Genomic DNA, 9,298 nt, shown 5'->3' with positions numbered 1-9,298 from the left:
GACACAGATCTTCGCTCCCAAGCTCTAGTAACCACAAAAAGGCAGCCACATATATTGATGTATCTGGATGTTAATATGCCAAGGAATCAAACCACTTGTGTGAGAACATGACAAAGAAATATGAACAGTGCAGTCCTATGCATGTTAACTCGGAAGCCCCCCCCCCATGTGTTCAAGGAGCTTACTCCCCAGCCAGTATGTATGTTTGCATACGGCAGCCATCTACAGATTCCGGGGGTGGAGGTGGGGAAGGATCACATCCTCCCCCAGAGGAAAAGACCACAGAACGGACGGTGAGTAATCCATCCATCCCTACGCTCATTTCTGGAACAGGGCAGGTCGGCAGAGAGCTCACATAAGGGTGCTTTACTGACCTGTCCCAACTGAGAAACGAGCATTTCTGCTTGTTTCAAGGCTTCCTCTGGGAAGTGCTAGATCACAAGTTGTGCAAGTGGTGCAAGTGGTGGGTCCCGCCTGCGCAACGGAATCGGCAGGACCCGCTGCTTGCACAAGAGGATCGGCGGAGGCATAAGTGCCCCCTTGGATTCTGCCCAGGGTTTCTAAAATTACATCTCAATAAAGAACTTCATTTCTGCAAATAAGTGTTTTTATTTTATTTTTTAAATGAAAACAAAATCTGTACATGGCAAAAAAATAAATATAACCCAATACAATTATACATAGTCACGGTATCATTATGGCTGCAAGTTCACATCGAAAGCTCAAATGTCTAAACTCAGAAATGTATATGCAAAACCTTGCATGCCTGATCCCAGAGTATTATGTTTCTTTCTACAATGTCAGATTTGTACTGTTTTTAACTGAGTTTTATTATAAGTGGGATAGACCTATATTTATAGCCACTTTATAACTTTACCCATGACAAACACTGGAGGCGTGGCTTCTATGAAGTTGGATTTCCATTTTACATCCATGATCCATTGTGAACAGCTGCATATCATCCATGAAAAATACATTTGCAAAAACCCAGCTTGATTTGATAATATTAAAAAGATCATATGCTGGTTAAAAATGTCTGCTGTAGGCTTAATTTCATTCATCTTATGCCTGTTAAATGCAAAGTAAACAAGGAAGAGATAAAGTTACATGGTTAGAATTTTGTGTAAGCATCTTTTGTCTTTGACATATTTATGATATTAAACTGGTTCCAAACAGAAGCATACCAAAAATTGTGTGTGTGTTGTTGTCTTTTTTACCTTTTGGATGGTGGGGGATTCATTGGGGGGTTGCATTCAGCCCATGGGCTGCACATTGCCCACCCTACCTATTAAAAGCAATGGGACAAGTAAAGTTAGTCATGACTACCTTCAATCCCATGGATTTTAATGGGTCTACTTTAAGCATGACCACGTCTGCATTCAATCCAATGACATCTATTAAAAACAATAGGCTGGATCCACACTAAATGTGTTGTACTTAGCCCCCACTGAAATCAATAGGAAATTTCAGTCATGACTAACTTAAAAGTCCCATTGGTTTCAATGAGCCCTAGGTGTGATGAGCAAAATTTAGATATAACTCATTGATGACGAGGAAGACAGAGTACTGCGAAAACTTTGCTGACGAATGGAAGGGAGTTAAGAGTAGAGCCACACACAGTGTTCTCAAATTTTAATGTTCGGCTTTGAATCTGATTCGCAACACATGCGATTCAGTCTATGCATGGCTGTGTCATTAAACCGGATATGTCATTGACAGCATTGGCAGGATGTGAATGTGTTCACGGCAATGTGGAAATACCACTGAAAACGGAAGGTGCTTTTCAGCACAAACATAGACACACTCTCTCTGTAACTTTGGTTTATCCCTAATTAACGTTGCCACAAACACGTTGCTACCAACATATGGCATGAGAAGTTAGATTGACTCAGTGCAGAAACCAAAGATTGCAAGAACTCTAAGGATTTCTGACTGTATTCTCTCGATGAAGGTGATTTGGTGTCATCATAGCTATATGCTTCGAAGACTTGGAGTGAAATCCTATGTGGATAGTAAGCCGCATCCGAACATGGAGCTGACCGACTATCCAATGCAGGGTGGGCAGAGCACGGAGGGGATCCTCCACGCTCTGGCTGCTGTGCATTCGTGGCTAGACAGCTGATTTTGAGTGTCGAGCTGTGGGACTTCAAAGTGGGGGGGGCAGACAATGCATAGGAAGCATCATACTGGCACTTCCGCACTCCCTGCTACTCACCACACCCAGGAATGCCCCCCTTTTGCCCCACTCCACGCTGCTCTTCTGAGCGTGGAGCCTGGGGGGAACCATGCCTGTTACTAGAGGGTGGGGAGGCAGTTTTCTGGGAACTGACCTCAGAGTGCAGGGTCCAAGGTCAGTTCCCAGAACCAAACAAACCTATGGCTGTCTAGCCACTGTCTAGAAGCCATAGGATTCCTCTCTAAATAAAGAATAAGTTTTGAACATAAGAAATTAGAGCTTGCTATAATGTCTGGTTTGGCAATATACTAGTAAAGAAAATCAGACCCCCCCTTTTTTTAATCATGATTTTTTTTTTAAATACACTTAAAATAAAGCCACTCGACAGAAATTAAGTGCTGGTAGAGAATGGGTGTGTTGTAACCAAATGTTGCTGCTGTGTGTTTATGCAAACTGCTGAGATTCCTCATAATGATGGAGATGTCTAGGGGACTGATACATGCTTGACAATTAAGTGGGAACTAAAGAGACGAAGGGCTGTTAACCCTCTTTATAACAAAAGAAAATGACTTGCTTTAATTACAGGCACTTGTAATAAACTCATTTGGGTTTATAAATTCACTGGAGTTAATATCACCAAGAATAGAAAGGGCTAGAAATCCAGTGGAGTAATCATTGGTTCAAGAATTTGGGTAAGTGCTCCACAATGTCATGAGTTAAATCACTGGATGTTTATTAGCTCTGATGATTTTTTTCTAAGGACTGTGGAAGGAAGCAGGTCCCCCCGCCCCGCAAAGAGAAACTGGTGGTCTGTACTCTATAGGTAGGCCATGCCATGACCAAATCTGGGTCTCATAGGCAGCACCATAATGATTTTTTTTCTTCTTTCCATTCTGATTATGACTTTTAAAAAGGGAGAAAAATAGAGGAGACAAAAGGAAAAGAGTGACTAGAAGAAAATGAGGGGTGGAGAAAGACAGACAGGAAGAGGCAAAACACAACGAGTGGGGATGTAGGGCAAAGAAAACTGAACGTATCTGGCAACAAGTTGAAAAATGGCTCCAAGTTGCAGGCTTGGGTTTAAGGTAGGTCCAGGCCTGAGAAGATTCATGACTCTGACTGTCATGCCACTGCTGGAGGACTCCTCCCCTGAGAAGGAGCTAGAGCTTCCAGAAACAGACAATGCCAAGGAGGCACCCATGTCAGGAGATCTGGGGGAGCCTGGGCCCTCAAGTCAGATCAACACTAGCCCTTCCCCTGCAGGAGGAGGGGAGTTACGCCTTCAAGGAACCACTCCTGAGAGTGTTGATGCTTGAAGAGGCAGGCCAATAGGGCTCCTTTGAGAAGGAGTGCTTAATTACAAAAATTCTTCAGGAAGAAAGGACTCCTCAGGATCAAGCCACTCCTCCTGAGTACAACTTTTGCCAGAGGGCTTTAATGCACTGCAGCTAAGCTGTGGCTGGGGCTCAGGAAACTCTGGCTATATAAGCTTGCAGTCTTAACCTAGCCAGTGCTGGAAGAACTTTGTTCTGTCTGCTCCAGTGTCTTGTACCTTGCCTTGTGATTGATCCTCTGTGCTACCGACTCCTGCTTGACTCCACTTCTGGACTATGTATCTCACCACTTAACTGTGCTTTGACCTGTGCTTGAATCTTGACCACTCCTGTCTTCATCTGATCCCAGACTGGACTGAAACCTCTGTGCTTGACCATCTCCCTGCCTTGTTGCCTTCCTTGTGGACTGCCCCCTGAATTTCCTCTAGTGCTCAGTCTGATTCAGCCATAGCTGGACACGGACGCAGATCTGTATAATCCCGAAGACAGCCATACCTTTTTGATGCACGTGACTTTCTAAAGGTTAAAAAAAAATTCAGCAGATGCATGTGGTTTAACGGCACTATACATACATCTTGGGTATACCAAGTTGCCATCTATACATGGTGCTACAAATGGAGGGGAGGCTGGATGTTTCCGATAGCCGTATTGACAGTAAAATTCTATTTGATCTCCAGATTCTGAATACAGTTTTTCACCATATCTCCACCTCAGCCGTATATTGTTACGTTTCATATCTTCTTCAGTTGCTGTACAAGGGACTGCAGAAAGGCACAAGTCATTTAACATTTTAGAGATTGACTTGACCCTGAGGACTTCATTTGACAAAAAAACTTAGGTATGGAACGCTTAGAATGTAATAGGCTCAAGCTGTTAATGACTTGAGGAGGTTGATGTCTTTTCTTTTCTACCCGTAATTTTCCTTTTTCTTTCTCTTAACTGAGAGCTTAACATTCCATGTCTCCGCCTTAGACTTAATTTACAGACTCACACAGTCTGCCCAACTCAGGTAGCAAATTCTAGGGGCCTGAGGGCCAATTCCTCCTGCCCCACAGAAACCAATGGGCCCTTATCCCTCCAGCACCACTAAAATTGCTGCTGTGACACCACCAAACTGGCAGAAAAAGAGCTGCTGTTTTCTTTTAAAATAAGGTGCTTGGGGAGTGTGCGTCTTATTTTAAAGGAAAAATGCTGCTTTGTTGCTGCCCTATGAATTTTTGTGGTAAATTTGGTGGCATGGGAGGGCATATATGGGGTCAACAGGTTTTGTGTTGCCCACCCCTGCTTTAGTCAGGTCTCTCTCTCTCTCTCTCTCTCTCTCTCCCACACACACACACACACATCAATAGTTTCAACTACAGTCATCATTCAGTAATCCTGGGACCTCACAGGTGCTTGTTGGGCCATTTTTTAGAATTCTAATTCTTTTAATTTACAGACCTATACTTCTGCTTACCTAAAGTGTGCTTCAAGCATGGAGAAAACACTCCCTTATTTCTGAGTATGTCTCAATAGCACCCAAAGAGACAGGCACTCAACACTCGAGTTCGCTAGTAGAGGAAATGTTGATGATCGCGCCCCTTGACTTGTGGTTTAGGCTATGTAGCAGTAAGAAGGGGAACCTGGGCTCCAGGACAGGGTCACTGATCTTGATTAAGAATTACTTAATTTTTATGCACATATTACAAAATTACAAAAATTATATAAGTTGCTTTATATATACTAGGCTGGAATGTGAACACTGAGAACCTCGGAGCTCCCTCTCCCTGCACTCGTGTCCCTGAGGGAACCACTGACTGATGCCACAGGATGTTCAGCAACATTGCCGCTGCTTACAGGAAGAGGAAATCCATGGAATGATCATGTGGTTGCTGTGATGAAGTGGAAAGTTGATTTGGCTGGGGGAAAGGATTTGTGCAGAACAAGAGCTCTTGCACAGTTCTCCTGGGATTTGCCACAGGGCGTGACCTTCAGTGGGAGCTGCCTCACCTTGCCCTGTGGTAGGGCAGCTTCTGGCTCCCCCAAAACGCAGGAATGAACAGTTCATAATAATCCAACACCATGTAAAATCATCTCAGCTGACATCACAACCATGACATAAACTTCAACTTCATGCATTTCTAGATTTACAACATTCTTCAACAGAATACAAAGTGTTACACCTGCTTCTTATAGCTATGCATCTTGGTATATCTGTCCAATGACCATATTCACAACGTACTATTGGAGATCCTTCCAATCTGTAGAATCCTTGGCATTGATATTGCACTGACTCGCCGGGCATATATTCTGGTTTGGGGGTGTTCAAGATATCCCCATATTCCATTGGAGGGGGCCGACCACATTTTCCTGTAGGATCTATAGTGATGCATTGAATTAGAGAAAGAAACTATTTGATGACACCTGGTATGATTTCAGTTATTGTAGTGCTCACACATATGTCTATAAGATGATTCAACTTCACACAATAGGAAGATAAGTTTCCAAAGTTTCAAAAATCTTTCTTTTATAAAACAAAAACAATTTGTTTGTTTAATGAGCTATGTGTAACTGATGGACCTTTGCACAGATGGGATCTCATGGACAGAGGTGGGGGTGGGGCAAACTTTAGCTCATCTGTTTACTATCAGCATTTTTGCTATTTTGTCAGCTTTTGAAAAGTCCTATCAGTACCTAGCAAAGTCTAGTTTTTAACAATAGCTTCTGGAGAAGCTTAGAATTGAAGGTCTTTATCCTTACACACCTCTGTCCATTCTTCCATTTTGCCCCTAATGCCTGGAACCCTTGCCCAGAACTTCCATGAAGCCTTTGACTTCCATCTATGGCCAGGCTGAATACTCCTTTCAGTGTATTTTGGCACTTTTGTGGGGACGATGGAAAAGGGTGGGGAAGGCAGTAATCTCAGCAGGGTGGGAAAACGCTCCAGTTCTTAAGGGCACTTTTGAGGGAACGGGGCTTACGGTTTTAGCAGTTCAGGAGTCACAGATAGCGGCCTTGCTTTGCTTTTAAGACTGCTTTCCTGTTTGAACAGTTGTTCCAGCTGTGCAAAAATGGTACCAGTGATCTCAACCTGGTGGCATCTCTCCTGGAATGCATCTAAGAAAGGGTGCTACAACACAACACAAATTCCTTTTAAATATTAAAAAATATGAACCTCAAATACCTATGCATCTTGGTACTTCCGACCATTGTTTGTTCCAACACGTGACTGTAGAAGATCCATAATGTCTGTATGGATGGTGACAGGAATACGTCACCGTATCAAGATGCAAATACCTCTCCTTTGTAAGACCAGAAATCTGACCATTAGGAACTTGAGGCGGAGGAGGACATGTTGCAACTGAAATAGTAGATCAAACGACATTGGAAAGACATCCTGAAAATGCACTTCCCCCCCAAAGCAATATCCATCAATTTGGGTTGTGTGCAGAAAATAGATTTGCCTCAGAACCTGCCTCATTCGGTTTGCACAGGCAGCTCCTTCAGCCTGAAACCTTAGTGCCACCCCACAACTTCACTGAATATGCAGCATGCAGCTGATCCTCGCTTTATTTTTTTACCCCCAAGTAATCCAGATCAAGACTGCTGCATGCCAATAGGAAGGGTTTACTTTCCCATCCAGCTGCTCCTCCCTCAATATCCCCCCCCTCCACACACACACACATTGGCCAAAGATCCCACTCTGCTTGCAGTTCATCTTAGATCCCAGGTACAGCTTCACTGCATCTCATTTACTGAAGCCTTCAAAATCCTCCCCGTTGACTAGAGTGGAATCTCTACAACGCCTATCATCCCCTGTGGGATCTCCAGGCCAACAACAGGCCCTCCCCCCCATCCTGCTGCTGCTGCCTCCTGTGCCTGCCTCCTTTTCCGAAGGGGTGTGATATCCACTGGAAGCAAGCAGGGGACGCCACAGTGGCTCCTACTGGCGCCAGCAGACACGGGGGAAGGTGGCCCTGCTCTTCCGTCACCCCCCAGCAATAACGGCAGCACTAGTCCAGCCTGCGGTGAGGGATGTGTGTTGGGTTCTGAGGGCAGACGAACCAACGTTGCCCTCTCTGCTGCCTCTCCCACTTCCAGAAACTGCCTCGGGGACAACACAACCTTCGCCATCCTCCTCCTTCATCCTTCAAAGGCTGGATGGACGACACTTCATCGAACTACGTGGAAGTATGTCCAAGATGACTGTGATTGGTCCACACTGCAACACTGTGTGTGTTATATTTTCACTATTTTCACTATTTCATATTTTCACACAACACACACAGCAAAGAACACAGACACAGGCAGACACAGACTATACTATATCCACAGACCTGAAATAGCAGTGAAATGATGCCAAACGTTACTAGGGCAGGGATGGGGAGGCTTGGGAATGGAGGGCAGCAACTTTGACCAGAGTCAGGGCAGCCACAAACAAGAGCAATGGTAAACACACACACACACACACACACACACACACACTACAAGGGATTGGATTTTAGGAGAGGCTTGGTCTGGGCTGGAACAAGGAAAGGTCACACAAGCAAAACACAACCACCAGCTCCACTGATCTTTTTGACCCGCCACCCACAAGGTGGGGCCGTAGCACCCTTCCATGGTGCCTTCACTGCCCCTTTCTGCCTTCACTAAAGCCAGTCACCCCGAGTGGTGCTTCCGTGTAGGAGCTGCTCGGCTCCCACCCTTAGCAGGTGTTGGCTCAACGTTGGGCGAGGCACTCTGGGGGATCTAGAGGGGCACCTGCCTGCTGTGAAAGCAGGGCTGCTCCAAGACATTGTGCCACTGAGGTGAAGGACAAGATGGGGCCCCTCCCTCCATGCAAGGGAAAGAATCTGACTGGGCTGGCAGCTGAATCATACTTCAGCACTGCTGATGAGACAATACCCTCCATCGTACATTTAGGGTTGAATCGGATGGTTTTGAGTGGAGCCCATGTAAGAAATAGGGATGTACGAAATTGGCCTTACCTGGATCTGCCGGGTTCCGCTGGGGGGGAGGAGGCGCTCCGTCCCTCCCCCCAGAATCCTCACTGGGGGCGAGGCACTATGTGCCTCCCCCTTGGAATCCTGGCCGGCCAGCTGTGCTCTGCAGGGATTCTGCAGAGCCACCGGCCAGCTCCGCCAGCAGCCGGACATCCAGCCGCTGGCTAGCAGGGACGCAAATGGCGGCGGCCGTAGCTGCCGCTGTTTGTGTCCCTGTAGTCAGCCATGATAGGCTATGTAAATGTTTACGTAGACTATCACGGCTGACTTAAAAAAAAAAAGCGCATACGCAAATGGCGGCGGCTGTAGCCGCCGCCATTTGCATACGCGTGTGTTTGTTTTTTTTAAAGTCAGACGTGATAGGCTACGTAAAGATTTACGTAGCCTATCACATTTTTTTTTAACCTAGCTGTGATAGGCTACGTAAATCTTTATGTAGCCTAGCCTATCACATCTTCTTTTCTTTTTTTTTACACGGGAAATGGCAGTGGCGGCAGCCGGTCAGAAGACCGGCCGCCACCGCCACCGCTGCTGCCGCCACACCGCCGCTGGAGCCGCCACCGGAGTCACCGCCACCCGGAAGATCTGCCCCAGGTAAGTCTCGTCCCGGGGGGATCCGCGGGGGGTGGCGGGGGTGGCAGGCCATTCCGCCACAGATTTCGGGGGGCCGAATGCGCTGGCATTTGGCCTCCCCGACATTCATGGTGGAATTCTCTGACATCCCTAGTAAGAAACCATGCAGCTCCATGATGATCCATTTTTTTCTATACTAGTGGTGTTTACCTTTTTTCATGTTTTGTAACTTG

The 9,298-nt window shown here is 45.9% G+C and overlaps 1 pseudogene across 1 annotated transcript in view; it reads right to left on the bottom strand.

Moving 5' to 3' along the window:
* Positions 1-592: 592 nt before the first annotated feature.
* LOC146347834 (complement factor H-related protein 2-like) overlaps positions 593-9,298 on the bottom strand; it is a 40,873-nt pseudogene continuing 32,167 nt past the window's right edge. Inside the window, exons 9-11 of the transcript XR_014790437.1 lie at positions 6,674-6,850; positions 5,732-5,868; positions 593-1,068 (exon numbers count right to left, since the gene is read on the bottom strand). The product of XR_014790437.1 is annotated as a complement factor H-related protein 2-like (transcript). The remainder of the gene's footprint in view (positions 1,069-5,731; positions 5,869-6,673; positions 6,851-9,298) is intronic.

This window comes from Heloderma suspectum, chromosome 4, assembly GCF_057233095.1.
Source record: "Heloderma suspectum isolate Gila_16-S chromosome 4, 16-S_ref, whole genome shotgun sequence".
Taxonomy (NCBI): Eukaryota; Metazoa; Chordata; class Lepidosauria; order Squamata; family Helodermatidae; genus Heloderma; species Heloderma suspectum.
Note: the sequence above shows the minus strand (reverse complement) of the source record. Positions and strands in the feature narration are given on the sequence as shown.